The 27,820-nt window shown below is 40.7% G+C and overlaps 1 long non-coding RNA gene across 2 annotated transcripts in view; it reads right to left on the reverse strand.

Moving 5' to 3' along the window:
• The window catches only part of LOC138915692 (uncharacterized), a 170,535-nt gene that overhangs the window by 101,780 nt on the left and 40,935 nt on the right, over nucleotides 1-27,820 (reverse strand). For both annotated transcript variants that reach the window (XR_011421806.1, XR_011421805.1), the window contains exons 2-3: nucleotides 14,408-14,503; nucleotides 14,082-14,142 (exon numbers count right to left, since the gene is read on the reverse strand). This is a non-coding gene — a long non-coding RNA (uncharacterized lncRNA). The remainder of the gene's footprint in view (nucleotides 1-14,081; nucleotides 14,143-14,407; nucleotides 14,504-27,820) is intronic.

Below are 27,820 nucleotides of genomic sequence, written 5' to 3' on the forward strand. Positions count from 1 at the left end.
GAAGATATACAGATGGCCAACAGACACATGAAAAGATGTTCAACATCACCAATTATTAGGGAAATGCAACTCAAAACCACAATGAGATATCACCTTACACCTGTCAGAATGGCTATAATTACCAAGACAAAAAATAACAAATGTTAGAGAGGATGTGGAGAAAAGAGAACCCTCATACACTGCTGGTGGGAATGCAAACTGGTGCAGCCACTATGGAAAACAGTATGACGATTTCTCAAAAAATTAAAAATAGAACTACCATATGATCCAGCTATCCCACTACTGGGTATTTATCCCAAGAATTGGAAATCAAAAATCCAAAGAGATTTATGCATCCCCATGTTCATCACAGCATTATTCACAATAGCCAAGATATGGAAGCAATCCAAGTGCCCCGCTATGGATGAATGATAAAGGAGATATGATACACACACACACACACACACACACACACACACACACACACACACACTGAAATACTACTCAGCCATAAAAAAGGCAAAGTCATTCCATCCAAGTTGCAATAACAAGGATGCAACTTGAGGGTATGATGTTAAGCAAAATAAGCCAAAGACAATACTGCATGATTTCACTCATATGTGGAAGGTAAACAAACACATGGATAAAGAGAACAGATTAGTGGTTACCAGAGGGGAAGGGGCTGGGGGTGATTGAAAAGGGTAAAGGGGCACATATGTATGGTGACAGTTAAAATTTAGACTACTGGTGGTGAGCACAATGCAGTCTACAGAGAAACTGATAATAATGTACACCTGAAATTACACAATGTTATAAACCTTTATCATTTCAATAAAATAATTGAAAAAAATTAGAAAAAGCAGAGCAAAATAAACTCAAAGTAAGCTGAGAAAGGAAATAATAAATATAAAAGCAGAAATTGATGAAAACAAAAACAGGAAAACAATAGAGAAAATCAAGGAAGGAAAAAGTCGGTTCTTTGAAAAAAATTAATAAAATTAGTATACCTCTAGTAAAAGTGACAGAAATAAAAAGAGAGAAGATACAAATCACCAGTATCAGGGATGAAAGAAAGAATATCCCTACAGATCCTTGAGCCAATTAAAGGGTAAAATAAGACTACTTTGAACAAATTTTCCCTCATAAATTTGACAACTGAGAAAAAAATGGACCAATTCCTTGAAAACCACAAACTAACAAAGCTCAGTTAAATCAAATAAGTAATGCAAATAGACAATAGATCTATAACTATTATAGAAATTTAATTTATACTTTAAAATCTTCCCCCCTCAAAAAAAAGAAAGAAAGACATCTCTAGGACCAGATAGCTTCACTGGAGAATTCTACTAAACATCTAAAGAGAAATTAAAATCAATAACATGAATTTTACACAATCTACCCCAGAAAAAAGAAGAGGGAACACTTCCAAACTCACTTATGAGGTTAGTATTACCCTGATACCAAAACCAGACAAAGATAGTTTAAAAAAAGAGAGAGAGAGAGAAGAAAAAGAAAACTATAGACTAATATCTCTCATGAACTTAGACACAAAAACACTCAACAAAATATTAGCGAATGGAATCTAACAATGTATTAAAATAGTTATATACCACGACAAAATGAGATTTGTTCCAGATATGCAAAGCTGGCTCACCATTCAAAAATCAGTCAATGTCATCCACCATATCAACAAGCTAAAGAAGAAAAATCATATGATCATATAGATTGACAAAGAAAAAACACTTGACAAAATATAATACCAATCTAGGATAAAAAATCTCAGCAAGTTAGAATATAAGGGAACTATCTCAACTCAATAAAGAGCATCTAAAAAAACATGACAGCTAACGTACAAAAGACTAAATGCTTTCTCTCTAAGATCAGGAGCAAGACAAAGAGGTCCCTCTCACCACTTGCATTCAACGTAGCACTGGGAGTTCTAGCCACTTCAAAATGGAAAAGAAAAGAAACAAAATACACATAGATTGGAAAGGAATAAATAAAATTATCCCTATTGGAAAATTATATGATTATCTACATAGAAAATCCCAAAGTTTTACAAAAACATTCCTAGAAGAAATAAGTGAGTTTAGCAAGGTCCTAGGATAAAAAAGCAACCCAAAAATCAATTCATTCTGTATATCAACAATGAACATGTAGAAACCAAAATTAAAAACACAATGCCATGTGCAGTCACTCCAAGGAAAATGATACATTTAGGTATAAGCTTGACAAAACAAGTCCATGATCCATATGCTGAAAATTACATAATGCTAACAAACAAAATCAAAGAATACCTAAATAAATGGGGAGACATACCATGTTCATGGATTGTAAGAGTCAAGATAGTAAAGTCGTCAATTGTCTCCAAATGGATTTACGGGTTTAATAGAATTTCTACCAAGCTATCAGTAAGGAATTTTGTAAACATAGACAAGCATATTCTAAAATTTATACAGAAAGGCACAAATATTGTACAATTCTATTATACTAATCTTGAAAAGAAGAATAAAGAAAAACTAAATATAAAAGAACAAATAAGGAATTACTCTGACTGATAGCAAAGCTTACAGCAATCAAGACAGTGTGATGCTGGTGGAGAGCCAGGCACATAGATCAGAACATAATAGAAAACCCAAAAACAGACCACACAAATATATGCACCTGATTTTTGAGACCACAGTTCAGTGGTGCTGGAATGAGTAGATATCCACAGGCAAAAAACTGAGCTCTGATCTAAGCCTCACACACAAAATAGTAATAACTCAAGTAGATCGCAGACTTAGGTGTAAAAGGTAACACTATAAAACTTTTAGAAAAAAATAGGAGAAAATTGGGCAGATCAAGGGCTAGGCAAACGTTCTTAGACTTGGCACCAAAAACACAATCATAAAAGGAAAAATTGATATATTACATTCCATAAAAATTTAAAACTTGTGCTCTGCAAAAGTCCACATGAAGAGGATGAAATGATAAGCTACAGACTGGGAGAAAATATTTTCAAACCACATATCCAACAAAGTACTAGTATCTAGTATATAGAAAGTACTCTCAAAACTTGAGTTAAAAGACAAATAAGTGAATTATAAAATGGGCATAAACACAGAGACATTTCACTAGAGAGGATATGTAGATGTCAAATAAGCACACGAAAATACAGTCAACATCATTAGCCATTAGGGAAATGTAAATTAAAACCACAATGAGATACCACGGCACACCTATCAGAAGGGCCAAAGTGAAAAATAGGGAGAATATCAAATGCTGGTGAGGATGTGGAAAAACTGGATCACTCATACATTGCTGGTGGGAATATAAAATGGTAAGCCACTCTTGGAAACAGTTTGTCAGTTTCTTAAAAAACTAAATATGCAGGGCCAGCCTGGTGGCATAGTGGCTAAGTTCGAGTGCTCCACTTCGGTGGCCCGGGATTGGTAGGTTCGAATCCCAGGTGCAGACCTACACACCACTCATCAAGCCATGTTGTGGCAGTGTCCCATCTACAAAGTGGTGGAAGATTGACACAGATATTAGCTCAGGGACAACCTTCCTCACCAAAACAAAATAGAAACCCCTAAATCTGCAACTACCACACAACCCAACAATTACACTCTGAGGTATTTATCCCAGAGAAAGAAAATTTATGCTTATATAAAAACCTGGACGCAAATGTTTATAGCAGCTTTATTTGTGATAGTCAAAGCTGGACACTGCCCAGATACCCTTCAACAAATGAAAGGTTAAGCAAACTGTGGCATGTCTGTACCATAGACTACCACTCAGCAGTAAAAGGGATGAACTAGTGATTACACGCAGCAACATTGATAAATCTCTGGGGAATTATGCTGAGTGAAAAAAGCGTCAATCACAAAAGGTTACATACTACATGGTTCTCTTTATATAACATTCTTTAAAGAGCAAAATTACAGAAATGGAGAATAGCTCAGTGATTGCTGGGGCTAAGGCTGCTGGAACGGGGAAGAGAGCACGAGGGATCCTCGCAGTGTGGAACTGTTGCGTATGTCCTGATCTGTTCAATGGCATTGTCTTTGTTGTTATATTACACTATAGTTTTACAAGATGTTATTATTGGAAAAACTGGGTAAAGGATACATGTGGTCTCTCTCTGTTATTTCTTACAACTGCATGTGAGTCTAAAATTTTCTCAAAATAGACAGTTTTTTAAAATTCATAGCCACTTGGAAAATATTTTGACAGTTTCTTATAGAGTTACACATATACTTACCATCTGACCTAGCAATTCTACTCCTAGGTATTTACCCAAGAGAAATGAAGACATATGTCCACATAAAAATCTGTATACAATTATTTGTAATGACCAAAATGTAAAACAGTCCAAGTTTCCATCAACTGATGAATAGATCAACAAATTGTGGCACATCCACGCAATGGAATTCTACTTAGCAATACAAAGGAAGAAACTGTTGACACACACGAGAACACACGAGAACTCCAGAGCATTATGCTAAGTGAACGAAGCCAGACTCAAAAGGATACATACTGTATGATTCCATTTATACCACACTCTGGAAAGGCAAAACTATAGGGACAGAGAATAAATCAGTGGTTGCCAGGTTTGGGGGAGCAGGATGACTGCAAAGGAGCTCGAGGGAAGTTTTGGGGTAATAGGAATAATGTGCGTATTCATTGTGGTGGTGTTCACATTTATAAAAATTCATTGAACTGTACATCTAAAAAGTATGAAAAAATTAACTGAGGATCCTGATGACGAAGATGAAGAGGCTGCCAAAAAGAGCCAAACATTTGAGGAAATCTATCCCAGTCAACGAGGGGCAGCAAATTCAATAAATAGAAAAATAATGAGGGTAAATTGAGTCAACAGAGCACCTTCTTTAAATGAAGAAATAACAAAATACAATAATATCTTCACAGTACCTATGAAATTGGCTATTTCAAACAGTCAATTTGAGATCTTGCAACAAAAAATAAGACTTCGAATTTAAGAGAAAAAACTCAACAATAGGTTAAATAGAGAATAGACACACTCGAGAAGAGCAAATTAATGCACTGGAACGCTGATTCCCCAGGCATAAAACACAGGACACAATGACGGCAAGGAAGGAAGGATGTGACGGGGGAGGGAAGAAAAGAAGGAAGGAGGTAACGTGGAAGGTAGACCCAGAAGCATAAAATCTATTTCATTCCAGAGAGGAAGCAAAGAGAATTGAACGGAAGAAAAAAAATCAGAGAAATAATACACAAAAATTTCCAAGACCTGAAGAAAAGATCAAGTCTTTGGATTGAAAGAGTCCATAGACAGTAAGCAAAATAAAAGGAAAAAATTGTAATTAAAATTGCATCTGTGAAATTCCAAGACCAAGTAAAAGACAGAACCTTAAAGACTTCCAGGAGAAACAAATGTTGCCCGCAAAAGAACAAGGCTCACACTGGCACCAGACTTCTTTTCAGCAACTCAGAAGACTGAAGAGCAGTATGATCCAGTTTCTGAGAGGAAAATTATACTTAACGTACTTTTCTATATCCAGCCAAAATACCAGCCAAGCATTAGGGCAAAATAAAAACTGTTGAAGTCATTCAAGGACTCAAAGTTTGCCACCCACAATTCCTTCTGGAAGAATTACAGAAGGTGTACCGCAGCAAAGAAAGAAAATCAGAACCCACGACTATTGGGAACAACAGTAGTGCCCAAAGAAATCAGTAAAATTGACGGTTGAATGTAGATAGCTGACTGAGAGAAAATTAAACAAGACTGAGAATAAAGCCTCAACTGGTAACAGTCCTGGAAGTCGCAGGGGACAGTGGGGGAAGGAACAGGGAAGTGAAGAGTAAGAAGAAGGTCTCAGGTAATTCTAGACATCAAAAGAAAACATAATTAATATTTCCACAGTAAATACAAACACATTTTAAAAAGATGTTTTAACTGTCAAACTATTGGGGGAAAATATGTATGTAAATATGTAAGACAAGTTCTGGAGGGACACAGACCGCACTGAAAACCATGAGTCCCCCTGGGGGCAGAGCAGAGGAGCGAGGGGTGGTCTGGGGGCTCTGGCTTCATCTGCAGCGTGTTCATTTTTACAAGAATATATTCATGTATTGGTGTAATATTTAAGTAAGGTAAGTAAACATAAGCACAGAGAGAATGATAAATGTCATCACCAGAGATAATAAATTTTAACACTATAGTGCATTTCTATCTAGTTTTATTTACTCATATATATGGATATAGAGAGATAAAAAGAGAGAAAGATACAGACAGAGGACTAGCTTTCTATTTATTACATACAGAGAGGTATCTTGTTTTTTTACAAAATTGAAGTTATATTTATTGCACACACGCATAACGTATTCCCATACCAGTAAACAGTCCTCAATTACATTCTTCTTAATGGCTGAATAATATTCCATACTTTGTATGCACCATGATTTGTCTTTGGATATTTAAGCAGTTTTCCATTTTTTGATAATTTAAATAATGCCGCAATGAACATCATTAACACACGCAACTGTGTTCTTACCCGTGAGTATTCCATCTGACTAATCTCTAGCAAATGATCACTGAGTCAAAGAATACACTCATTCTTAAGACATTAATTACGTATTGCAAAACTGTCCTGCACAAAATAGATATGAATTTATATGAAGTAAAACCATCTTCATCAAACTTCCTTTGGTGCAGGTAATATTTTTTCTAAATGTATGCCAATCAGTAATTAAAGACTCTTCAGATCTGTGTATCTTTGATTACTACCAAGGCTAAGCAGTTTTTGCTTGGATTTATTGCCCATTTATATTTTTAATTTTAGCCATTGCCTGTCTATTCTCTTTGGTTATTTTTCTATTTCTTATTAATCAGTAAAAGCTATTATTAAAGAATGACATTATTCATTTGGTATGTATATTTTAAATAATTTTCACAACTTATTGACCCTTTAATTTCATTTGTGATGTTATTTGCAAAACAATTTATAATTTATGCCATCTGATGCATCAGGGTTTCCCCTGTGTTTTCTGCCCTTGATGTCGCATTAAGGCTGTCCTCACTATTGTGTCAACTTTTACCTTTGTCCCTATTCTTTTGTGGTTCCTTTTTTTGCGGTTGAATCTTCGCTACATCTGGGACCATATAGCTTTATGCTAAGGCTCAATCTTTATTTGTTCCAAATGATTAAATGGTTGTCCCAACACCATTTCAACTTTCCTCACTGATTTTTCACTAAATTTTATCAATTTTAGTTCCACAAGAAATATTAGAACACATCCTTACTGTAGAAATCAAAGAACCCAGACAAAGCAAAAATTCTCCTTGCTCACGTCTCCTTCAACCTCCCGCTGCGTCCTCACTTCAGAAGTAACTGCTGCTCTCAAATTGATGTGCGGAAACCCAGAGTTTTTTCCATAACAAAAATAACTAACACTTAAGAGCACTTACCACATGCCAGGCAGAGCTGTAAATGCTCCACGTGTGTTAATTTGTCTAATCTTCCCAACATCCTGCAAAGTCGGTACAACCGCTATCTCCACTTTACCATTTTACTAAAGCAGCAGCTGAGACTGAGGCAGAGCGGGGCGGGGTGCCCCAGGCTCCGAGAAACCTGCCCAAGGACACCCAGTTGGCAGAATAGGGATTTGAACCCAGAGTCCAGCTTCAGAATTAGCCAGAACGTGAATCAACGTCCTGCTATCTGGCAGTTCACCTCCATGCACATCAGAGAAGAATACACAGCATTATTTTCTTTTAACAAGAGAGATGGAGGGTTTCACATCCTACAATACATATTACGCTACAAACTGCTGTATGGTGTAATTTACCATAGTTTAACTCTTCTATCAAATGTATATTTTGATTGTTTCCAGCTTTTCACCATCGACAATACGAAAAGAACATCTTTAACACCATTCCCTGCCCATTTTTGTGAATTTCTCCTGTTTTTTCTTGAGCGTGTGGTTTATGCATTTTAGTTTCAACAGATACTGCCAAATTTCCCTTCAAAGTATCTGGACCACTTCATACCCAAGCAAAGTATGAGTGTACTTGCTTCTTCATACCATCCCCACAGTTGATACTATCATTTTTTTCATTTTTTGATGAGTGAAAAGTGACACCTCGTTGTGTACTGTTTTGGATGTCCCTCACTGCTAGAGAAACTGAGTGACTTGTTTATTTACTCTCCTTTTCCTCTGTGAATTGCCTATTTGTATTTTTTATTGTTTTCCTTTTGATTTAGTGGTCTTTTCCGCATCAATTTGTAAATTTTTACATTTACTTTGGATACTAATCCTTTGTCTATTACAAATGTTGTGACTATTTCCCAGCAGCATGTACTCTTTTCATTTGTGTATGGTACCCTATAACAGTTAGAAGCCTTTAATTTTATCTGTACAAAATTGTATTTCCCTTTGTAGATCATGTACCATTTTGTCTTTCACTACATTTCTAGGTTTTATTTTTGTTTAACATTTAGCTCTTTAATCCATCTGGAATTTACTCTGGTGAATAGTGTAGTGTTAAAAATATAATTTTATTTAATCCATATAGTATCTAGTTTTTTCACGTAATTTATCAAATAGTTTGTTCTTTCCCCCCCACTAATATAAAAATGCCAATTTTCTCACAAACTAATACTCATATATACAGGAACCCGTTTCTGGACTCTTACTCCATTGATCAAGTTAAACTTTAGCACCAATATCATTCTATTTTAATTAACACAATTTTAGAATGCATCTTGATGTTTAGTAAGGCAAGGGAATCTCTCGGTTTTTTCTACATTGTCTTGGCTCTTCTCAAGCATTTATTCTTCCATATAAATTTTATAATCAACTTGACAAGTTCCATAAAAATTTTGTTGGACATTGAATTTGTAGATTAATTTGGGGGGAATATATACCTTTATAATATTAAGCACTCTCATTCAAAAATAAGATAAATATCTCTATTTATTCAGATGTACCATGACCTTCAATAATCTGATGTTTATTCCTGGATATTTTATAGTTTTATAGTTTTCATTGCTATGTAAATTGAGAAATTTTTTCCATTAATTTTTCTAATGAGATTATACTGATCTCAGCATACTAATATATCAAAGCTATTGGTTTTCATATATTTATCTTGTAGTAGGTGACTTTGTAGTTCTTTCTTATTAGCTCTAATGGTTTCTCAACTGATTATCTTCTTGCACTTTCTAGAGAGCTTGGCTACAAAAAACCAAAATGACACTATTATCTTTTCCTTTGCAATATTCACATGCTTTTTAATTTTTTCTTGTTGTATAGCTTTGGCTAGGCCCTTCAATACAGAATTGAATATGGAAGAGTCATTTTGTTCATGTTTAGACTGGAAGAATTTCTGATTATTTCACCACTGCTACAGATTTGTGGTAGATATCTTTACCTTGACAATGAAAGTTTTCTTCTACTTCTCACGCCCAAGAATATTTGGAGGGGGGTGCTGTTTATCATAAAAGAATCATTTTTTTAACTACATTGACTTCTGTTATGACGTTAATATCAAAGATATACTAGGCTTATAAGATTAGTTGAGTATCTTCCTAATTTACAACATAAGAATTATCTATTTCTTGAACATGTGGTAGAACTAAATAGTAAAACCTTCTGGGTTTGATGTTCTCTAGAAGAGTATATCTTCAACTAGCTTTCTAATCTCTGCAATAGAAATTAGCGTATTTGGATTTTCTATGACTTCTTCAGCTAATTTTGGTAATTTGTTTTCTTATAAAATCATGCATTTTAGCTACTCTTTCAAAGTTATTAATACAAAGAAAGTATCTTATAAAAATTAATTCCTTCTCTATCTGCAGTGACACTCCCTTATCTCATTCATGATGCTGCTTTTTATACTCTCTCCTTTTTCGTAGTCAAATTGGAAGAAGCTGTTACTGATCAATTCTAATGGCTTTGTTGTTCTTGTTTATTTTATTAATGTCAGTTTTTATCTTTATTACTTCCTTCTACTTTCTGGAGATTTTCCTTCTTTATTCTTTTTTCTAGTATTCTGAATATCATGCTTGGTCTGTTTGATTTCAATTTCCCTCATTTTCTAATGTATGAATTTAAGTCCATAAATTTTCCTCTGATTGCTGCTTTGGCCACATTTCACAGGTTTTAATATTTAGCGCTCTATTGCTTATTTTTAAATAGTTTGTAACTTCCTCTTTTTATTTCCTTATTAACAAAAGACTTCTCATAAATGTTTTTATATTTATGAGCATAGAGATTTGTTTCAGCTCTCCTTTAGTTGTTATGTTCTCATGTGGTTAGTGAATGAAGTCTATATGATCTCTACTTTTTAGAATTTGCTAATATTTCCTTTGTTGTTTAATATATTATATATTTGTGTGAGAGGTTAATATATGTTTAAAACGAATGTGTATTATAAGTTTGTTGGTACCAGGTTGTTCATTATGTCATTTAAATTCTGTGTGTCATTACTTTTGTCTACCTGAAAAAGTCATTTCTTTAAAAAGTGTGACATTTGTCCTGCTATGATTGCAGATTTGGGAATTTATCTTTATGTTTCTATTTGTTTTTGTTTTGTATTTTCCAAAGCTACATTCTTAAGTGCACAAGGTGCACAATTGTTACAGCATCATGGTGGATTTTTTTAACACTACAGATTCCTCTATGAGCTCCTTCTTGTGCCCCCTGTGACTTAAAATGGCACCTAAATGACATTACAAATGTTTAATGCAGTTAGACTTATTTCTTGACTCTGTTTGTCTCTAGCAATTTAACTTATTATTTTGGAGCCAGTATCACACTTTTGTCCACTGTGGCTGTACACGTTAATTTTTTATCAAATAGGTAAATTATTGGTTGCTCTAGCATATTCATTCACCCATATTCACTGTAGATTTATTTTGTAAAGTTCCCAACGGAATCCAATTTGCAATAGAGTTATTTATAAATCAGTTTGGGGAGATCTCTCTGTCTTCTTATATGAACCTCAGGAAAGTTTTATTTCTTTTATGTATCTGGTCCACTTCTCCAAGTTTGTGGTTTTTTTAGATATTTATATTTTGTGTCATTTATATAAATAGAATATTTTTCTTTCCCTTTTATCTCTGTTATTATTGATTTAATATATAGAACATCTGTTGATTTCTATGAGTCTGTTTTATAATCAGACATATTATTGAACTCCTTCATATGGTATAGAAGTATTTCAAATGATGTTCTTGAGTTTTTTCATATTATGATAAAATAGCAATAATTTTTATCTGACCATTCCAAAATTTATTTCCCGATTCTTTTTATTACTTTGACTATCATGTCATTGTGTAATTATTCTAGACTTTGTTTTGTTACTATAACAAGAATTCCTCTTAGTTTTCCATTTTGAGTATGGTATAGGCCTTCACTTTCAGATATTTTTATTATGTAAACCAGGATTTCTCAACCTTGGCACTACTGATATTTTGAGCTGGATAATTCTTTGCTGGGGGAGGAAGAGGAGGCTGTCTTGTGCATTGTAGGATGTTTGATAGCATCCCTGACCTATACCCACTAGATACTAGTAGCACCACCTCCCAAGTCATGACAATCAAAAACGCATCCAGACATTGTTAAACCTCTGCCAGGTGCCAAATTATCCCTGGTTGAGGTACACTAATGTAATGAATTATCATTCTATTCCTATCTCAATCATAGCCTTTGGCAGTTCTGGCTGCTGAACTTTCTCAAATATCTTCTTGGCAGATGATTATATATTTTTCTCCAGTGACCTACAGATGCGATAAATTTTTAACTATATATCTCTTAACTTGTTACCATCCTTGCAATACTGGAAAAAAGCCTATAGGTTAAAGCATATTGTTTTTTAATTTAAATTTAGTGTTCTTCTTCCTCAAGATTGCTTGGCTATTTGGGGTCTTTTGTGGTTCCACATGAATTTTAGGACTGTTTTTCTATTTCTGTAAAGAACGCCATTGGAATTTTTGCAGGGACTGCGTTGAGTCAGCAGACCTCTTTGGGTAGGTTGGACGTTTTTACAATGCTAATTCGTCCAATCCATGAACATGAGATGTCTTTCCATTTATTTGTATCTGCTTTAATTTTTTCCATCAGTATTCTGTAATTTTCAACAGTTAAGTTTATTTCTAAATATTTTATTCTTTGATGCTATTGTAATGCATCAATTATTATTATTAATTTCCTTTACAGATAGTTCATTTTTAGTGTACAGAAATGTAACTGATTTTTGTGTGTTGATTTTTTACCCTGCAACTTTGCTGAATTTGTTTACAAGTTCTAACTATTTTTGTGAAATCTTTAAGGTTTTTCCATACATAAGATCATATCGTCTGCAAACAGGGACAATTTTACTTCTTCCTTTCTGTTTTAGATGCCTTTTACCTCTTTTTTTAACTTAATTGCCCAGCTAGGACTTCTAGTACATGTTTAATAGAAGTGACAAGAGTAGGAATCCTTGTCTTGTTCCTGGTCTTAAGAGGAAAAGCTTTCAGTTTTTTAATGTTGAGTATGATGTTAGCTGCGGGCTTGTCATATCTGGCCTTTATTAGGTTGATGTACAGTCCTACCAAACCGAATTTATTGAGTGGTTTTCTGTTTATCATGAAAGGGTGTTGCATTTTGCCAAATGCTTTTTCTGCAACGATTGAGATGATCGTATGAATTTTACCCTTCGTTCTGTTAATATGGTGTATCATATTGATTGATTTGCGTATACTGAACCATCCTTGCATCCCAGGGGTAAATCCCACTTGATCATAGTGTGTGATCCTTTTAATGTGCTGTTGAATTCGGTTTGCTAGAATTTTGCATCTGTCTTCATCATGGATATTGGCCTGTAATGCTGGAGACATCACACTTCCTGATTTGAAAATATATTACAAAACTATGGTAATTAAAACAATATGGTACTAGCATACAGACAGATACATAGACCAATGGAAAAGACCAGAAAACCTAGAAATAAACTCACACATATACAGTCAATTATCTTCAAGAAAGGTGCCAAGAAAACACAATGGAGAAAGGATAGTCTCTTCAACAAAATGTGCCAGAAAAAATTGGATATCCACATGCAAAAGAATTAAATTAGACCCCTTTCTTACACCACACACAAAAATCAACTCAAAATGGATTAAAGACTTAAACATAAGACCTGAAACTGGAAAACTCCTTGAAGAAAACAGGAGAAAACGTTCTTGACAATGGTCTTGGCAATGATTTCTTGGATTTGAAACCAAAAGCACAGGCAGCAAAACCAAAAATAGACAAATGGGACTACATCAAGCTGAAAAGCTCTGTACAGCAAAGGAGACAATCAACAGAGTGAAAAGGCAACCTACAGAATAGGAGAAAAAAATTGCAAACCATCGATATAGTAAGAGTTTAATATCCAAAACATGTAAGAATCTCCTACAACTCAGTAGCAAAAGAACAAAAAAACAAATAAGCCAACTAAAAAATGGGCAAAAGCCTTGAATAGGCATTTCTTCAAGGAAGACATACAAATGGCCACAGGGTATATGAAAAGCCACTCAACATCACTAATCATCAAGGAAATGCAGATCAATACCACAATGAGATATCATTTCACACCTATTAGGATGGCTATTCTATATATATATACAGATACATATATACACATACCAAATGTATATATAACAAATATATATATATATATGCTTTGTCAAGGATGTGGAAAAATTGAAACTCCTACACACTGTTGGTGGGAATGTAACATGGTGCAGCCACTACACAAAACAGGAGATTACACAAAATATTAAAAATAGAACTAGCATATGATCCAGCAATCCTAGTTCTGGGTATATATGCAAAGGAATTGAAATCCATATCTCAAAGAGATATCTGCATCCCTTTGTTCATTACACCACTATTCACAGTAGCCAAGATATGGAACAACACAAATGTCCATCAACAGATGGGTGAATAAAGAGAATGTAGTATATACATACAATAGAATATTATTCAGCCTTTAAGAAGAAAGAAATCCTGCCATTCAAGACAACATGGGTGAACCTAGAAGACACTGTACTAAGTGAAATAAGCCAGTCACAGGAGAACAAATATTACATGATTCTACTTACATGAGGTATCTGAAATCATCAAACTCAGAGAAGCAGAGACTATAATGATGGTTGCCAGAGGCTGGGGGGAGGGAAAATGGAGAATCATTGTTCAATGGGTATAAAGCTTCAGTTATGCAAGATATATAAATTCTAAAGGTCTGCTGTACAACGTAATATCTATAGTTAACAATACTGTATTGTGTGTTTTAAAATACATTAAAAGGATAGATCTCAAGTTAAGCGTTCTTGCCACCAAACACCCAGACACACACAACACGCACACACAACACACACACACACAAGAACACAAGAAAATTTTTGGAGGTGATGGATATGTTTAGTACCTTGATTGTGGTGATGGTACCATGGGTATAAGCAGATGTCCAATCTCATCAAGATGCATATATTAGATGTGTGCAATTTTTGTATATCAACTATACCTATAAAGAATAGATAAAAATATAGTTAGTGTTTATTTTTTATTCTTAGATTTGACAATCTACTATCTGTTTTCTGATTCACTAACTTACATTTTATTTTCATCAATATCTTCCTACGTTTATTTTGCTGTTTTATTTCTAATTTATTGTGAGTTGAATGCTTAATTTATTTTCATTCTATGTTAATAATGTTGGTATTCAAGGTTATATATTTTCCTCTGAGTACAGCTTTGACCAAATACCATGAGTGCTGATATATGGTATACTCATTTTCATTATTTTCCAATTGGTCTCTAAATACAGCTTTGATTTCTTCTTTGACCTAAGAGTTATTTCAGAGAGGTTTTAACAATTTTTTAAATGACTACTTAAGATTTTTAATTCCCCTTTTTGTTCCTTTTGTAAAATATGATGTCTACTTTTGATTATTGGAAAGTATTCATTCTTTCTTTATAGCCAATATATACTGTGTATTTTCTGACTATTTCATTGGACTTTAATATAATCTCTCAATTGAAGAAAATTTCCATTTTAAAAATATCTTTGTTATTTGAAATCATCAAATCATTAGACTCTTTGCCTACAAGATCTGCCAAACACCAAAAAGAGATGTCTTAGAGTTTTTTAGTACAACTGTGAATCTCTCCCTTTCTTCTGTGCTTCTCCCAATTTGCTTATTTCACCATATTCCGCTGTGACGTTATTTGGCATATTAGGATCCGTGACCAGTTCAGTCTACTTGACTTCAAACCCAACAAGGCAGCAATCGCATCCTCCTTGTTTAACACTGAATCACCAGCCCTTGGCCCAGTGTTTGTTGAATAAACATAAGAATACATTTACAAGTAATAGTTAGAGATTCGGTGTAAAGTGTATGTCCTTCATCAATAAAGCAGCTTCTCTGCTGTAACTAATGTTTTACCCTTGACTCCGCTTCGTCCGATGCCAATATTCTGACCCCATATTTTCTTGGCTTGTTTTGCCTATCTTGTATATTTTGGTTTTGCCTTCTTTTTTTTTTTTTTTTTTTTTTGCTTTTTTGTGTTTCCTTTTCTGTCCTATCCTTGATCTATGGAATCTATTTTCTTTGTGATCGTATTCAATAAACAGTGAGCCAGTTGAGAATTCAAGTAGTAAATGGTTTTAAGTGTTTCAAAAGTATTATTTAACCTCTATATTTAATTCCTGTATTTTTCTAATTTTTAAAGTTGGAAAGGAAATTAAATCTTTTGGTTCTCCTTTTTAACACTTTGTAGTGAACACATTTTGATTCTCTCCCTCCAGACCCACATTTCTTCTCCAATAGTAAACAAACTGGGATTTTATGTTTGGATTATTACTAATTTTTGCATGATAGGATTTCTCTCCAAAAGTTTTTTATTTTTATTTATTTAATTTTTTTGTTTTTTGGTGAGGAAGACTGTCCCTGAGTTAATATCTGTGCCAATCTTCCTCTGTTTTGTACATGGGACACCACCATAGCATGGCTGATGAGTGGTATAGGTCAGTGCCGGGGATCCGAACCTGTGAACTCCAGGCCTGTGAAGCAGAGCATGCAAAACTTAACCACCACGAATCGGGGCCAGCCTCCAAGAGTTAATTTTCAACATTTGAATGTAGTTTTTCAAATAATGTCTCAATTATTTAGACCAGCATTTCCTGAAGCACAAATTATGCCTTCAAGTTGGTCCTGCCTCTTCCAGGCAGAGCAGGCCGGCCTTTCTCCTCCTCCACCTCTGTCCTCGGTTGTGGGCCACCCTGGGCACTGGGAGAAACAATTCCCCAGGGAGCTCTAGTTCTCCTTACAGTTCAGGTGGCTGCTGTGCCAAGAAGGCGGCCCTCTGAGAAAGACGGTGTGCGGGGAGCAGAGAGCAAAGGGCGGAGAAGCCGGAAATACACGGGAGAGGTCTGGATGGAGCGCCACCGGTGTCTGCTACACCCACCCCCCAGTGTAGGCAGAGTGGGAGCAGTAGCCCCGAGGCCCCCGGCCTGGCTATGCAGAATGAACCAGCTCCATGTGCTGCTGGCCACACCTCCCCCCACCCTCCTCACCCAGCCATCACTGCCTGCCGTCGCCTCAGGAAGGAAGTAAAGGCGCTGAAGAGGCCACACGTGGACTACTGCCATTGCTAGACTTTGCATTAATTGCATTTGGGCAGAAGTTTCCATTACTGGGTTTTATACCCCCCGCAAAACAGAAGAAAGGAGGGCTTTTCTAAAACTCACACGTGAAAAGTGAGTGTGTCAGAGGCAGGATGTGTGGACACAGAGACCACGGAGTTTACCACTTTATTAAAATTGTGATTGTTCGCGTAAAGACTCTACCAGGTCACATATTAATAATTATCGCTGGCAATCTTCAACATCAGCCAAGCCCCACAAGTGAAGCCATGTTACATCTCCCGGTCTCATTTATCTTCCTGCTTATGGCCCCTCTGTGGTCAGCATGCCGCGAGCTTCACGGACATTTAATTATGAGCACATCATAAATGTAGCTGACAAGGCAGAGGCTGCCCGGGGATGCTCCTGGCAAGGGGGTCGCTGTGGAAAGTACTGAGTTGATGCACCCCACGACAGGACAAGGCAAAGACCACTTCTCTGCGCTGTCCCTCTGCAGCCTCCCTGCTGGAGAGGCCCAGAAGGCGTGGGGCTTGGTCCTCCTCGCCCCCTCCAACTTTCAGATGCGTCAGCCACCTTGTCTTAAAACCTGAGGCCAGCCGGCATTCTGTCCTGTCCACTCAGCTCTGAGAGTCCCTTGACTTACCTCTGCTGTTGGCCTCCTGTTGTTTACCGATCTGGTGGCGGTTAGGCAGTGAGCCACCACCCAGAGTCCAGGAGTCCAGGAACCCCACCCCAGCCTGCGCGCCAACCTCGGCATCCCCCGTCCAAAGCACTCTGCTCTAACAGGGGGCAAAGGACACTGATGGTGCCAAGAACACTCCACCATTCACGCCCACTCAGGCGATAGCTTTCCAGTGAATCAAAAAAGGAGACCCTGCAAGGCGGGGGCCCGAGAGGGAGGGTTTTGCATCTGTTTCTAATTAGCCACCACTCTGATGTGATGGCCACCGTGTGGCACTAATAAGGCCGCGCCTCTCTGCGTGGACCCGGGAGAGCAGCCGGACCCGGCCACGTGTGTATCAGAGCCACCGTCCTCGGAGGGGCCAGGCAATGCTCCGCCACCGCCCAGCAGGCTCCGGCAGAGAAGACAAAGCGAATAATAAGGGCTCACGATGAAGGAGCTCTGAGGAGAAGGCTGAGAAGTAGCTATCATGTTGGCAGATAAATTCTACACACAATTATTCATTCCTAGCCTCTTGACATGTAGATTAATGAGTTTGATAACCCAGGCTTCCAAGAAGTAGATTCCACTCTGTTCGCAGGCCTTCTCCCCCTCTACCTACTAACGGTGCTCGGGTCTATGGAGAAAAAAACAAATCGATCCGTTTGCAGGAGCCATCACTGCCTCTTGTGATCGGAGCTCTGCGTCAAAAATATGAGGTATATTCTGAAAACTGCCTCTCCTGTCCGGCCCGGGAGGAGCCGGAGTTGACCGGGCAGCGCTGGAGGGGACAGCGGGCCTCAGATCTCAGCCCCTGTATGCGGCCGGGACCTTCTGTGGTGGGCTGGGAATGGAGCATGCCCAAGACCCAGCCAAGGGGACACAGCAGTCACCTGCAGGCTGTACCTTGGTTGGAGTCCTGCTGGACGCTGCTCTGCCCATCTCTGCTTGGCACCGAGACACCCTCACCAAGAAAGAGCCCTGTGGGAGGAAAGAGCAGGCGGGAGACAGCCCAGGCCTTTCATTTTGGGTTGGTGACAGCCCCGAACTCCAGGTTTTCTTCCCTCCAACCCAAATGTAATGAGTTCAAATCCTCGCAAAGAGGAATTGGATCCACTGTCCATGTTTATCATTGTGATTTGGTTTTTATGTCACGATTGCACCGCCCCAACCAGGAGTGCGTACAAGTGTGGAGATGTGTTTGGATTGTCAAGAGTGTGCTCCCTTCGTGTCCTCATTAGCCATTTGGCAAAAGCATTTCTAGATCCCGGCACACTTTATTTCTCTTCGTCATCCTTATGTGTATATATTGTTGAAATAACACATGCTTTTTGCAACAAATTCAAACAATATGGGAGGAAACAAAAAAATGAAGGTAAATGTTTCTCCACACACCTTGGATCCCACTCAACAGAGAGAATCGTGGCTAAAACGCAGGTGTGCTTCCCCCAGGACCTTTCCCTACTGTTTGGCTGTGCTGACAGGGGTCGGGGGGCTGTGACACAGGGTATGGGCGAGGTGGAGGGAGTAGAGAGGACAGCGTCTGACCTGCCGCCCTGCCCCCTGCAGAGTGGAGGGAAGCTTGCTCCCACCCTCCCCTGCCAGGCAGGCCCCTGGGAGACAGAGCAGACCTCAAAAACCTGGCCAGCGTCCTGCCTGGGGACAGGGTGAGCAGATTCAATGTCCGTGGGATCTTTCCAGATGCTGGGGGAGGAGTTATGGGGGATGCAAGGCCCCTTCTTTTATCCTATAAGACTAGGGATGAATGGAGCAGAAATTCACCCAGCTCACTAAAATCCAATGAGATCTCTGATTAGCGACATGGACCAGGTAAGCATTTGGGGAGTGGCAATCAAATTTCAGCAGAGCTTCCATCCTGCTTCTAAAGAGACAGCCGGAAGCTGTGCAGGGAGAGTCGAGACTCTCTCTCTGTTCAAGCAGCCTGGAACAGGTCCAAGGTGTCTCACGCACACAGTCTCAGGGTCAGCTTTGCCAGGTTTAGCCAATAAAAATTCAGGATGCCTGGTGAAGCTTGAATTTCAGATAAACAACAAAGTTTTTAGTATAAATATGTCCCAAATATGCATGAGCCATAATTATGCTGAAAAAATTTACTGTATACTAAATACTAAAATAATATACTGAGAAAATAATTTTTAGTCTTACTGTGTCTTATGTATTTATACCAAAAAATGATAATTATCTGAAATTCCCATTTAACCACATGCCCTATGTTTCATCTGGCAATTGTAGTCAGGGTGTCCCTGTGAATGTGCTCAGGGCAGAACCAGCTGTCACCAGGGAGAAGAGAGCAAAACCAGGCTGCAAACTAAAGACAGCCGCACCCAGGAGCTCCCCCGCCCCCCCCCCCCCCAGTCAGCGGAGGGAAACTTGGACGGCAGTTGTCCGTCGGAGGAGATGAGAAGCGCTGTCTCTGGACTCTGGGGGCTGCATATGAGAGCCTAAACTCGGGGTGGCGGGCGGAGTGGCTCAGACTGGACACCAAGAGACCAGGGCCCAGGGACTTCTTGACACTCCCGTCCCCAGAACTCAGACCTTCAGCACCTCACCACAAACTGGCCGGGGACCTTTCTAGAAGACAGTGGAAGTTTGGAGGTCCCACTCCCACCTGGCCTGGCAGCAATCCCAGAACAGAACACATAATGCACCTGTGGGGCAGGGGCCAGCACCGCTTCCTGTCTCAAATCAATTACGGCCAGACTGACTCATCTTCTCTCTAGAGCAGAAAGTCTCAGATCTTGCTGCTTCTTAATCCAATGGAAACCTAAATATAGACATGTCTGCAGAAGGCCAAGCCCGAGAAGAGTGGTGTCCTCATCCTCCCAGGGGAAAGCTGGATCGGCGCTCCTGTCTCCTGAACTGTGAGAGCTGGGTTGCCGGCAAGACCGGGTTCAGGACAGTGTCCTCGGCAGTGACCCTGTCACGGGGGACAGGTCGGGTGCCTGTCAGAGCCACAGCAGTAACGCGGACCTGAGTCCCACACCGCTTCCATCGCGCCATGATAGCGGCGTGGGGACGAGGACGCAGGGCATCTTGGCCGCATCCCAGCAGAATGCTTTGCCAAAGGAGTGTTTCCCTGCCGTCTGCCCTCAAGCATCGGTCGGGGCTGCGGGCTCCAGAGAGGATGCCCAGAGCAGAGTCTCGCTGAGCAGCGATGCTGGCAGAGTGTGAGTCGCGGCGGCAGAGAAACCCTCGGGGCACCGGGCTTTCCAAGTCTCCGTCTGAATTCTCCTTCCCTCTACTCAATTCTGGAAACAACATGGAAGACGCCTTTGGTTGTGAGATAGCTGGGTATCTTTCAGGAAGGGTCTTTAGGCCCAAAGGGTCCGTAGCTGGGGTCCAGGTGCAAGGAGAGCTGTGCAGACGAGAACACGGATGCCATCTGTACAGCCCCAGCTAAGGTCAGCGTGCCAGGGAGAAAAATTTTAGAAGAGATGAAAGGCGTATCAGACCAGCCACTAAACGCCTTTCCAAAGCACCCTGGTCAAATTAAGCAACGAGAATAATGAGCCCAGGACAGGGACCAACAGCCTGGCATTCCCTAGAGCAGCGTGCCGGAGGGCAAACCAGGACCCCACTGCCCAGCCACGGGCGGCCTGGGAGCAGCAACCGGAGCGCAGACCCAGGCTGCCCCCTCTGCCTCCATATCACACCCAGAACATGCTCCCAGCGTCCTCGTGGCGTCCCTCAACCACAGGCCAAAACCTGGCAGCCCTCAGTCCTCAAGACAGCCCACAGTCTTGTTTGGGTTGCACAATAGTTTGTAAATGTTTGAATTAATTGACAATATTTAAAAATCAGCACATTTCACAGGAAAATCCGGATTTCCAGAAGATTGTACAATCCTGGGCCTGGATGGTCCAAGTGTCAGAAACCAAGGACAGCTGTCCCCTTAGATGGGGCACACACATGCCAGTTCTCCGTGGCCCCCAAACTCCCTATTGTCCAACGCTGCTCTGTAGGGAACCAGGGAGGCCCTGCCCTGGGCCCCCAAGGACCACAAGAGGCAACCTCTGCCCTCCCCAGTGGTCCCTGCCACCTCTCCAAAGAACCATCATTCTAGACCATAACCACCCGTTAGCTCCCCTTTAGGCCCCCCGAGCCCTGAGGCTTACCATCTACAACCCCAATAGCAGCATCAATTAATAAGACGAACAGCTCCAGGGTCTTAGAAACCATCTAGAAAATAATGTAAGCAGAAGAAGCAGCACTTTAGACAAAACTGAAACAAAGTCATGCCTAGGGCCCAAGACAACAGTGAAGGCATGAATTATGTGCCCATTTCACAGACGGTGGCAACTGAGGTCACAGTCCCATTTCCCCTGACTCTATTCTTCTCAATATCTGGGATGAATAGCTCACCAGTGGGGGTGGAGGGGAGGAAAGTTTCATCAATCCGTTAGGTGTTGAAGGGGAAAAGAAAGTTCTGATTGGCTGATTCAGGAATTGGGATTCTGGGCAGAAAGTTCTGATTGGCTGATTCAGGAATTGGGATTCTGGGCAGAGCTTTACAAAAGGATAATGTATCTTTAAGCCTAGGTGCCCTTCAGGGAATGGATTGGATAAATGTCTTCTGAAAAGCCTGTAAATATTCCATCGCCTCACTGTCATTACCACCATGAAATGATAATGAAGCATGAAAGAAATATAATTCCATATTCAGATGACAGCATTAGCCTCCATAAGCAAACTGAAATATTTATTAGTAAAATGTTCAGTATCTACGCCTGTAATCTAAAAAAAGGACAAAAATGTTTTATAATAAAAAAGAGATTGAATGCAGAGGTAAAATCTGGTTGGCTGATTTTATTGCTTATTATTAAATCCTGGCAAAACAATTATTTTTTTCTTTTCATTAGTAAGACACCCAAATTAAAACTATGCCCTCCGGCTGCAAGGTTTACAGTAGTGATTAAAAACAAGGAATTGTGATGCATGGCGCTTTTGACAATGGCATAATCAAATTCATTCATATTGTTCAATCTTTCACTGACAAATATTTTTACAGTGAAATATACCAAACAAAGAATCACATACACCAACTATCAATACAGAGAAATTAGGAAACCTTGTTATTATTTAAATGGTGAAGTGATACAACGTTGCCATAATCTTGAATACAAACATTATAGTGTAGTTAATTAGGGTAATTATTGCCTAAAGTGTGCTTAATTGTCTTATCCTGAATAGGATGTGTGAATGAAGCTTTTTGAGCATTTTACAATACAGAAGTGCCGCCGAACAATTTAGTTATAATCAGTTTTGATGGTATTTCCTATAAGTCAAGAAATACATCTGAATATAAGCTAAGAGATAAACATGAGCCATGGGCCTTGACCTCTGTTTCACCTTATTGAAAAAGAGGCATAAGAGAGTCATTGAGTGTACCAGCGTCACAGAGCGTTCCTTACCCTGAGCACATTCCTTTAAGGAAAGGGGAGAGGAAAAAAACGGGGTCTTTGAAGTGAATGAAAAATTAGAAATTCAAGTGACCACGATCAATTCTGAAACACTGCACAAAATTAATTACAGTTTTGCATCAGAAGCAAGAATGTAGATTTCAGACAGTCGGTGTCATTTATCTCGAGCTGCACAATATACAAGGCGATTAAAAAGCCAAATCTGGCCCCACCTCCCAAGTCTGAGGCCTCTCGGAGGCTGTGAAGTACAAATGATTAACTCCGAATTATGCAAGGGACAGTGCGGACGCGCAGCTGGAATGGAGTGTGTGGCAAGTCGCAGGAGCCAGAGAGGGACAGGTTTGCAGCTCTTCATCAAAATCCAGCCTGGCCACCACCGACAGAATCCACATCAATGGCACAGATCTGACAGTGGCTGCAGAAAGCTTGCTCGGGAAAATCCAGATCTCTAATTTCTATCTGTTTTTAATTGCTTGCCTTAAATTTGCATTTTTTATACAATTGGTTTAAAGGATTTATTCTATTCTGTAGGCTACTCAGACCAAAATGACTCCCATCTCGCCTAAAGTTGCAGGACCCTATTTTGGGAGGGGGAAAAGATGGGGCTTCTTAATCACCTTAACAAGTGAGCTCAGTGTCCAAAACCCACCTCGTTTAGGGAGGTTGCCTGTCTTCTCTGGCCCTCCGGACTAGCCCAAGAAGCCATTGGCATCCAGGTGGCCCACAGAGGCCCCAAGCCTTTGTCCCCAGAAGAAGCTCAATGAGCAGATACCCCACCAAGAAACCCAGCTGTGCCCACCTCCTTCCTCGAGGCCCGCTCTCATTAGCCCTCCTTCGGAAAAGGCAGGACGTCCATGTGTTCAAAATACATCTTATTCTGTTGTCAAAACTAACTCAATATTAGAAAGGCTGACAGATTTTTCCCGACTCCAAGGAACCACACATGGTGTGTCACACACACACACGCACACATATGCACAAGCCAAGAGCCTGCTTCATTTAACCCTGCATTCATAACCGACTTATTAACGCGAGAGATTGCCAAGCAAAAACCATCCTTTTAAGATTTGTAAATTGAGCCCTCACCTAACGAACTCGGATTCTGAGCAATTGCCTCTGGGTCCTGGTGAAACCCTGATGCCCTCACCAGCTGGACCTTAGTAAGCTGGACCTGACTTAGCCCAGGCCTCACTCACCTGCCCCTGCCCAATCCCCCTAACCCTCTCCCTGGGGATTTCTCAAATGCATCTGGAATCACAGAGGCTTCTCTTCATCCTGCTCTTTCATCTAAGCAAATCTGTTTGTCCCAGTCATCTGGGATGCAAACGGCTCCTGGGCCCAGGGAGGTAACGCAGGAGGGAAGAAGACTGGGTGTGAGAAAATACCATTTCCCATTTCCTCTCTTTGGGTGGAGACATGGAAACAGAGAGTTCTTCATCTCCTATAGGAGAAACAACAATGTGAGCACAGTATAAACAGCAACTGAGCCTCTGCACAATGGCAGGGACACTAGGGAGTGGTGGTGACGGTGGCTAACTTTAAACACATGATCCTTCTGAAGGGGGCAGCTGCACTTCTGCTCAAATAGATATTGCTGTGAAGAAAAGCTGCTCTATATGGCCAGATATTCTGAATTTCTATGAAAACTGGAAAGCTGGATTGTTTCAGAGAATTCCTTCATTTTTTTTATGTTGATTCACATTTTTAAAGTAAATAAAAGAACCACTCTGTTAGCTAAATAAAAACACTTCTGATGGCCAAATCCAGCCCAGGGCCCCCAGCTCGTGACTTCAGGTCCATATTTCCGTTGGGATATAAGCCTTTTTATTGTTGCCTGGCTGTTCAGGAGACACCTGGGGTCCTAAGGGCAGATTAACCCCTGCCCCCTAGGGCAGTCAAAAGGACGCTGGATCCCGGTCCTGAATCCCCCCCTCCCTTGCACTAACCACTGCCCAACAGCCCACTCTAGAGCAACCGCTGGTGCTCATCACCTTGGAGATCTTGTGGGCTCAGGGTCCATCCTCGCATCTCTTTCAGGTTCTAGAACTAACCTGGATTCTCCTTTTTACCCCCCAATCTTTGGACTTTCAGGGAAGTTAAATACATGCCTAAAAGCTGTGAGTGTGAGACTCGCATTCAAGTGTGCTGGCCCAGGCCACACCTGCTCCCTGCTGCTCCGGGCCGGGCCATCTGCTGTCGTGCATGAACCTTGCTCAGCTCCCACTGCTCCACTCCTGCTGGCCGGGCTGCGCTCCATCTTTGGACGGAGCTTCCCATGGCCGTGAGCAGCTCAGTGGCGCCTATTAGAGACAGAAAGATGTACTCGGCTACTGCGGGTGCCCTCACACTGCCCGCTGCCAGTGCGCATCAGTAACCCCTACAGAGTGAAAAGGAGGGAGGGAGGGCACCACACCGGGTCCCCAGCCAGAAGCCTCCCACAGTGACCGACAACTCCCTGCTGATCACCGGTGGGGAAAACACTCCTCCGCACACCCTGGCTTCTCCCCGCCTGGCTCTCCTGACTGCCGAGGTCGTGACAGCGGCCACACGAACTCCTGAGTCTCTGGGTAGCGTCCTGTTCTTGCAGTGAATTATTTATGCTCCACCCTGTGGCTGAGGAGGTGAGGCCTGAAGGTGGACTCGGAAGCGTGTGGGAGCCGTAATGCCCTGGGCAAGTCCTCTGAGCTCTGAGCTGCTGCTGGTGCATCTAGAAAGACGGTCTATGCCACCTGCCTTACAGATGCTGGAAGAATTAAGTTTGCTGTTCACAGATGTCAAATCACCACGGAAACACCAAGAATGAGTCTTTTCTTTTTTTAGGGTTATGCGGCGTATGGACAATGCACAGTGACGGGGGTCAGCCTCAAGTCTCAAAACTCTCACTCCAGAGCAGCAGTTCAACTCCCCTTTGAAATAAAATTGGAAATATTTTTTTTCTAAGAAACTCACGCTGTAATAGTTTCAAGATGCATTCAGTAGGCCCTGGGGGGAAATAAGGAAATAAGAGTACATGGTTCCTGCCCTCAAGGAGCTTCTAATCTTCTTGCAGTGCAAAGACGGTGGGAGGGTAAAGCGGTTGTGAAGAGTCAGCCCCCAGGCTGGAGCCAGTCCTTACTGCGCGGGCCTGGGAAACACCTCCCAGAGGCTCAGCTGGAGCAGAAGGGGAGAGCTATCACGGCTGATGCTTACGGAACTTGAATCTCCTGAGAATCGGCACTCACCCACCGTCCTGCAGGCAGGGAGAGTTCCGGGCTGGGGTCTGCTTTGCCTTTCGCCCCAAAGGGGCCACGCGGGAAGGAATCCAGGAGGGAATCTGCCGCTCTGAGCCAAGCCCAGCACCCGGGACGTTGTGCCCATCAAAGGAGATGACGTTTGAGAAAGGGTCTCAGAAGCCACTCTAGTCTTATAAAATATTCTAGCATTTTATAGTAAATACTATAAACATAACTACTAGTACACTCTTACTAGTAAAACAGAAGGGTAGGCTTTGGGAATCTATGAATCAGAGAGCTCCGGGTTTACCAATGTAAGAAATCATTTTTTCTAATATCACAAGTTTAAGTGAGTTCAAGCAATATTTATCTATAACAGTTTTTTCACTCTGCGTCGTGATTTAAGCTGAGAGACTTCACCATGTGAAATTAACAGAATGTCTGTCTTGCCGTTGATCACACGAAACAGGAGCCACGGGCATTCACGTTAATATCTCCAAACCACAGCTCCTGATGGCCAGGATGCTGCCAGTTAGCTTAAATTACTAAATCCTCTTCTAGGCAGGAAAAGACGGCCCTTCCCTGCCACAGAGGAGACCAGCGCTGGTTCACTGCCTCGAGCAATACCATTTGTAATTTTCAGAATCAGGATGTGGCCTTAGCTAAGGAAATGAAGGATCAGAGAGGTGGAGTGACTTACAGAAAGAGTCACAGCAAGTTAGTGACCAGTCTGAAAAGAGAATGTCAATCTAGGGCTTGCGCTCTGTTCCCCAGAGTAAGGGAACCTCTCTATTGACGCTTGAATGTCTCCAAGTTCACAGAGGGCTGTCCCAGACCTTGGACGGGGCAAGATCAGACGTCCTCAGGCCTGGGGGCAGTCCTTGCCTGGCTGCCACCTGAGCTGCCCACAAGCTTCACCCTGTGGATGGGCAGTGTCAGAGGGGAAGTGCACGTCAGGGGCACCCCAAGTCATCTGCAGAGCTCGAAGGGGTCAACTCATGCGGGATGTTCTCAAGGCCGTCGGGAAAACGTGGGTGAAAGAAATCTCAAATTACAGGAATTCCTGAGGGTAGCTGATTAGAGGGTGTCTGCGTGGTCATCTCTGAAAAATTCCAGAAAAAGGGACAGCTCACTTAAATTAGAAAGAGATGCACAGAGATAAAGTTCACGGGGTGTTTTTCACTGACCCTGTCCTTGGCAACGTACCTTAGAGAGGCTCTGACAATGACAATGCAAATAGCATGATTTTCATTTCAAATTAGCTCTTGGATACCTTACAACCCAAAGCTTGCTCTTCTAGGAGAACATCTGTAGCCAAAGGGAATGCATCATAATGTTAAATAAGAGCCAAATAAGTTTCATTAGAAAAGAGAAGGATCCAGGGGTCATAGTGGGCCAGTACTGATGATGAGTCAGGATTGTGAGGCAAAGTGGAGAGAAAATCAACCCTGGAGTCAGAAGTCCCTCCTCTGCAACTGACCTTGGACAATCTCCTCCTTAGGTCTCTGTTTTTTCAGCCGTAAAACAGGGGTTAAATAATATCCCTTCTATCTTTCTCACAAAGGTGGTTTGGAGGCGCAAAAGGGAGAACACAGATGAGGACATTTGGAAAGCCTAAGGTGCCACACACATCAGGGGTTACTGCTGACATGCCGGCCTCAGGCACTAGCAAAGTGGTGGACTTGATCCCCCTTAACATGATTTCTGACACTCGTTTTAAGAAGAAAATTAAGAATGTTCTTGACTTGGGATTTTTCCCTGTGTTTTTTCTTTTATCCTTAAAAACAGGAGCCACATGAATAACTGAGGTTTCAACAATAGTAATAGCTATTATTATTATTATTATAATTAGAGAGCTCACTCCAAGTCCACAGTTGGAGAG

Source organism: Equus caballus, chromosome 10 (genome assembly GCF_041296265.1).
Source record: "Equus caballus isolate H_3958 breed thoroughbred chromosome 10, TB-T2T, whole genome shotgun sequence".
In the NCBI taxonomy this organism is placed as follows: Eukaryota; Metazoa; Chordata; class Mammalia; order Perissodactyla; family Equidae; genus Equus; species Equus caballus.